Source organism: Erinaceus europaeus, chromosome 14 (assembly GCF_950295315.1).
Source record: "Erinaceus europaeus chromosome 14, mEriEur2.1, whole genome shotgun sequence".
In the NCBI taxonomy this organism is placed as follows: domain Eukaryota; kingdom Metazoa; phylum Chordata; class Mammalia; order Eulipotyphla; family Erinaceidae; genus Erinaceus; species Erinaceus europaeus.
Window position 1 is genome coordinate 32,210,735 of NC_080175.1, and position 6,535 is coordinate 32,217,269.

At 44.3% G+C, this 6,535-nt stretch overlaps 1 non-coding gene across 1 annotated transcript; it reads left to right on the top strand.

Annotated features, from left to right (window-relative positions):
• Nucleotides 1–5,355: 5,355 nt before the first annotated feature.
• Nucleotides 5,356–5,482, top strand: LOC132532917 (small nucleolar RNA SNORA44). Its single transcript, XR_009544830.1, has one exon. It is a non-coding gene; the product is annotated as a small nucleolar RNA SNORA44 (small nucleolar RNA).
• Nucleotides 5,483–6,535: the final 1,053 nt, after the last annotated feature.

The window sequence follows — 6,535 nt, forward strand, 5'->3', positions numbered from 1 at the left end:
GCGACTGGTAACAGTCCAGCAGCTTGCCAGTTGAGGCGCTACCTCCAGTTTGAGTTTTATCAACCAAGTGCTGAAGGGAAGAGAAGATTCCCTAAGGCTCACCAAATGGAACTGTGGGGAGTCGGGCAGTAGCGCAATAGGTTAAGCGCACATGGTGCAAAGTGCAAGGACCTGCAGAAGGAAACCCACTTCAAGCCCCTGGCTCCCCACCTGCAGGGGAGTCGCTTCACAGGCAGTGAAGCAGGCTTGCAGGTGTCTATCTTTCTCTCCCTCTCTCTGTCTTCCCCTCCTCTCTCCATTTCTCTCTGTCCTATCCAACAACAATGACATCAATAACAAGAAGAATAACTACAACAATAAAACAACAAGGGCAACAGAAGGGAACAAATAAATATATATTAACAAATGGAACTGTACATCTCCATTGCTACTGTCAATGGAGGCTGGAGCAGCAGCTGGGAGGTTCTGTGCTGCCAGGGAGAGGGGTGGAGTGGGGTGGGGGGGTGGGGTGGGCTGAGAACTGACCAGGAAATATAAGAAATTTTTATTTCTAGCCCAACTATTCTTGTGAAATGAGGCTCCTAGCAGGCCTTTCACTGCCAATTTCATCTAAACATATAACATCCATACTCTGGAAGTAATTTTTACTCTAGAGCTGAATTTTTATGATGAAACTATTGCAAAACACAATGTGATTGAGATGTCTTCCTTTGATTAGTAGACTATCCTCTTTAAAAAAAAATGAACCTTATCAAAGTAAGGACTACAAAAGCTGAATAAGGGCAAGAGACTGGCACACTTTAACGATGACTCTATACTCACTATCAGGCTACACCATCAGCTGGGGCCCTAGTCAGGGACCCCTGAGATTCCCAAACAGACATGATGGGCCAGCCTAGACCTCGAATAAATCCCTCTCTCCATCGTTACTGGTCATTTCTAACAGTAACAACACAATAGACCCTCTGTGGGCCCCCATAGGATCTTGCCCTCAACATGAATCAACAACAGTAGAGAATGGTCCATCCTCTGAAGGGAGGATGGACAACATACTCTAGGCTCCACCTGAGGAAGATGGGCCCTGAAATTGGAGCAGCTTGGAACGTTCGTACTCATAACCACAGAATGTGAGCTCAGATCTACAGGGATACAGAAGTCACATAGGCTCCTAACCTGAATATCTGCCCCAGATCACATCAAATCGATGGGGTTTATAGTCAACAATATTTATACACCTTTCCCATATTTGAAAGCTACTCTCTTCCCTGATCCAGCTTTCTGGTCCTTTTTGTAGCCATGACATCATCTCCCCAGAAAATAACTTGGACCCACCTGCATATCAGATGTCAGGCTCAGAAAAAACAAAAAACAAACAAACAAACAAACAAAAACTAGTATAGTCATGGGCCCTTTGGAATATAACTAAAATAGGCCTAGTATCTACAAAATGGAGATCCCAAAATCTTCATCTGCACTATTCCAGTTTTTATGTTCATGATTAGTCAGCAATTCATTTGGCTTTATATATTAACTCTCCTTTCAGCCACCAGGTTCCAGATGCTACCATGATGCAAACTGGACATCCCTGGGCAGACAAACCCACCAATGTGTCCTGGAGCCCTGCTTCTCCAGAGCCCTGCCCCTCCAGGGAAAAGAGAGACAGGCTGGGAGTATGGATTGACCTGTCAATGCCCATGTTCAGCTGGGAAGTAATTACAGAAGCCAGACCCTCCACTGTCTGCACCCCATAATGTCCCTTGGTCCATGCTCCCAGAGGGATAAAGAATAGGAAAGCTCTCAGGGGAGGGGATGGGATACAGAGTTCTGGAGGTGGGAATTGAATTGTACCCCTCTTATCCTATGGGTTTTGTCAGTGTTTCCTTTTTATAAATAAAATTATATATATAATATATATATAACAAAATGAGAGAAAATGTTCAAGAAAGATAATTTTAATGACCCCATAATTTTCTGGGTCTTTTTCCTTTCCTGTTCCTCTTTACTTGCCTCTCCCCCCCACCTCTCCTTTCTCTCTCCTTGTGTCACATATCGCTAAATAACTGTCTTTCTGTGACCCCACAGTGAGTAAATACCACACAAAAAGAGGAATATTCTACATCCAACAGGAATCTGTGAGGAAAGTGCTGGCATCTTCTGGGAAACCATGATTACAAGGTTGGAATTCTAGTGTTTGGCTCTAAGTATCTGAATTTACTTATTGACTGCTCCAAGCCACCTGTCCCTGAGGGAATGCAAACTAATAGCAAGCCTAGACCCTCCCAGATACCCATTCTATATACACTCAGTAGTAAAATTTATTTGAACCTCATCCTCTCTCCTTAAAAAAATGTTTAAAATTACATGTTCTTATGAGAAAAAAAAATGGTCAGGGGTACATAGCATAGTGATTATGCAAAGCAACTCTCATGCCTGAGGCTGGCTCCAACACCTCCAATTCAATCCCCTACACCACCATAAACCAGAGCTGAACAGTGCTCTGGTTAAAAGAAAAAAAAGTGAAGTTGGACATCAGGACAGCTCTGTGCTAAAACACAGCACCTGCAATTCCCAGAGCCTCAAAAAAAAAGTCCAAGGAAAATTGTATCCCTGAACGGGGCTGTGCCTTCACTCCCTGACTGTCTATCCATAAGTAAGTATATGATAAATAATGGATTAAAAGACAATAAAGAATTAACAATTAGCGGGGGCGGACATAAGCACAGCAGGTTAAGCGCACGTGGTGCAAAGTGCAAGGACTGGCGTAAGAATCCTGGTTCGAGCCCCCAACTCCACATTTGCAGGGGTTCACTTCACAAGTGGTGAAACAGGTCTGCAGGTGTCCATTTGTCTCTAACCCCCTCTGTCTTCCCCTCCTCTCTTGATTTCTCTCTGTCCTATCCAACAGCTATAACAATAATAACAATAAAAACAACAAGGGCAGCAAAATGGAAAAAATGGCCTCCAGGAGCAGGGGATTTGTGGTGCAGGCACCAAGCCCCAGCAGCAACCCTGAAGGCAAAAAAAAAAAAAAAAAAAAGAATTAACCATTAGCAAAACTACTACTGAGCCATATCATATCCTAGAGATTTAGATACTTAAGGGTGGTAGATAAAAGAGACCCACTATCCACTCTCCACTGGCAGAATCAACACCAGGATGGCATCCAAACATGTCCATAGCAGACAGTGTTCCCCAGGATAGAGAGATACAGGCCAGAGACCACCAAGAGCAGGTAGACAATGCTCTCCGGGCTACAATCACGTGGTCTGTAGACTGAACATTGAGTAATATCTAAAAACTACAGCTGTCAGGTGGGTGGAGACTGAATAACAGTTTTTTATACAGACTTTCATGCCTGAGGCTCCTAAGTCCCAGGTTCAATTCCCCACACAACCATAAGCCATAGCTGAGCAGAGTTCACACACACACACACACACACACACACACACACACACACACACACACACACACACACACACATATACACACATTCAAAAAAGAGGTGAAGTACTCTCCCCTGAAGTGCATTCCACCATAAATAATGCCCTTCAGAGCCCATTTACTGCCAAAATGCCACCTTGCCTAAGCCTACTACTCAGTTCATATTATTTCTAGAATTCATGGAGTAACTTTCCTCCCATGCTATGAGGCTACTTTCATATTTAACAATATCTACAGCTTTTGAATTTTCAGACATATTCTCTCCTGAGCTGCATCTAATCAATGACCACAAGATGGCGACGTAACACTGTAAATGACTACCTTGTTTGAAAACCTTCCTGAACGAAAAAAAATTAAGCTCCCAAATGTATTTTCAATACTTCCTTACTTTAAATCACATCAAAGCACTCGACTTTAACAATGTTAAAGCTATTGGGATCAGGTGGTGGTGCACCTGGCTGAGTGCACATGTTACAGTGTGCAAGGACTCAGGTTCAAGCCCCCGGTCCCCACCTGAAGGAGAAAAGCTTTGCAAGTGGCAGAGCAGGTCTGCAGGTGTTTCTCTGCCTCTCTCCCTGTCTCCCAAATACCTTCAAAATTAGAGGTAGGTAGCAGAAGACTGGAACCCACACAGGAGGTGCTAGGGTCAAACTGGGAAGTCTTACAAGTCAGGAATTCATCTGCCAAGCCCCTTCCCAGGGCTGCTTCAATGCTTCAGAATTAACATACCACCCAGGTCACCTGTCCTCTGGGGAATGCAAAATGCTGGCCAGCCTGGACGCTCCTGAAGATCCATTCTCTCTCCAGGTATAGTAGCAACTGTTAGCACTTCACCCTCTTTTCTAAAAATATTTGGAATCTGACTTCCTTGTGGAGCAAAATTAAGCTAGAACAGGTGTGTCTGAAGAACGTGTTCTAGCATGGTGCAGTAGCATCTGTGTTCCCCCAGGTACTTCCTGTCATTTCTGACATCAACAGGAAGAAAGGAAAAAAAGAGGGAGGAGAAATGTGAAAGAAGAGCTTGGTGGGGTGAAGACAGGGGAACAAGTAATCAGACTTTGAAAGTGTTGGTCACACTTGGGGTGCAGAGCACTGGGGTGGGGGGAGCTGTTCAGTTCTCCAGGAAGTAGCCCCCACAGTTCTGCTGCTGCCTCTGAGAGGAGCAGGTCTGTCCAAGCAGCCCCCAAAGGTCACAGATACTGCCAGGAGCACTGAGCTGTAAGCCATGCATGAAGTCTGTTCTCTATAGCCTGAGGAACAGGCTATAGAGGGAAGTTAACCTTGGTTTCTGAATGGCTGCAAGCACCATCTCTAGGGCTCCATCCAAGAAAGGGATGTTGGAACGAGTCTGCTCCCTGGCTCTTTGAAGTCTCATTCGTTTTCAGGGGACAGGGTGGTAGTGCAGCGGGTTAAGCACACATGGTGTGAAGCCCAAGGACCTGTGTAAGGAACCCGGGTTGAGCCTCCAGCTCCCTACCTGCAGGGGGGTCGCTTCACAAGCGGTGAAGCAGGTCTGCAGGTATCTATCTTTCTCTCGCCCTCTCTTTCTTTCTCTCTCGATTTCTCTCTGTTCTATCAAACAACAATAATAATAACAACAACAAGGGCAACAAAATGGGGGAAATGGCTTCCAGGAGCAGTGGATTTGTAGTGCAGGCACTGAGCCCCAGCAATGACCCTGGAGGCAAAAATAAAATAATAAGAAAAGTTTCATTCATTTTCTCTTCAATGATTTGATTTTCAAATGTGAAAGGTAAGGGCCAGAGAAATATCAACAGTACAGTGGTTTACACAACAGTCTTTCATGCCTGAGGCAACAGGGGCCCCAGGTTTAATTCCCAGTATCATCATAGATCAAAGATGATCACTACTCAGTTAATAAAATTAAAAAATAAAATATGGGGCGGGGGTAGAAAGCATAATGGTTATGCAAACAGACTCTGCAATGGGATCTCCAACTGCATGCAATAATAACCTGGAGAGACACTAGCAGCACAGGTCAGCATAATACCTATAGCTGCCACTCAACTTTCCTATATTTCAGAACATGGGCTTTGATGCTTTTCTCTTGGATTTTCACCAGTTTTGTTTAGAATGAGTATAAGAAATTTTAACTTATTCAACAGGTTTCCTGGCAGTGTCAATACTGAATATTGTGACAGAGACCAGTTGCTGGAGTTTTGCTTCTTTTTTTTTCCCCTTTTGTTACCCTAGTTGTTTTACCATTGTTGTGGTTATTATTATTGTTGTTATTGATGTCGTTGTTGTTGGATAGGGCAGAGAGAAATAGAGAAAGGAGGGGAAGGCAGAGAGGAGGAGAGAAAGACAGACATCAGCAGACCTGCTTCACCGCCTATGAAGCAACTCCCCTATAGGTGGGGAGCCGGGGCCTCAAACCAGGATCCTTCCACGGGTCCTTGCGCTTTGTGCCATGTGTGCTTAACCCACCGTGCTACCACCTGACCCCTGGAGCTTTGCTTTTTAGTAAGATCTGTTACCAGTAAAGCTATCTTCAACTGTTCTTACAAAGAGACTCTCATGCCTGAGGCTCCAAAGTCCCTTGTTCAATCCTCCGCACCACCATAAGCCAGAGTTGAGCAGTGTTCTGGTAAAAATAAATAAATAAATAAATAAAATAAAATAAAATATGGCAGATTGCCAGGCTAGCTTCGCTGGTGGGAGACAGACGACCAGGGACTCATGGCTGAGCTGGGAATGCAGTTCAATCTTTATTGATGAGGAATGTAATGCAATCAATCTAATCTCTCTTCATTAGAAAATCCTGTCCTTTATATCTCCTGAGGTGGAAGTGTCAGGTCAGAAGAGGATGTACATAGGATAGGGGTGGGGAGAAGGAAAAAGCAAGCATACTCGGAAGTATCAAGCTTGCATCTAAATAGTGGAGATGAAACCAATGCCCTGTAGGCAGGGCGGGTCTCAGGTAAAGCAGTGATTGTGTAAATAGACCACAGCATTAAGCAATGCAACAGAAGAGGTCTTAGAAGCAGAATTAGAAGCAGACCAGCAGCCGATAAGCAATTACAGAATCTAGAACTCTCACCTTCTACACCCTGAAAAGAATCTTGATCCATAC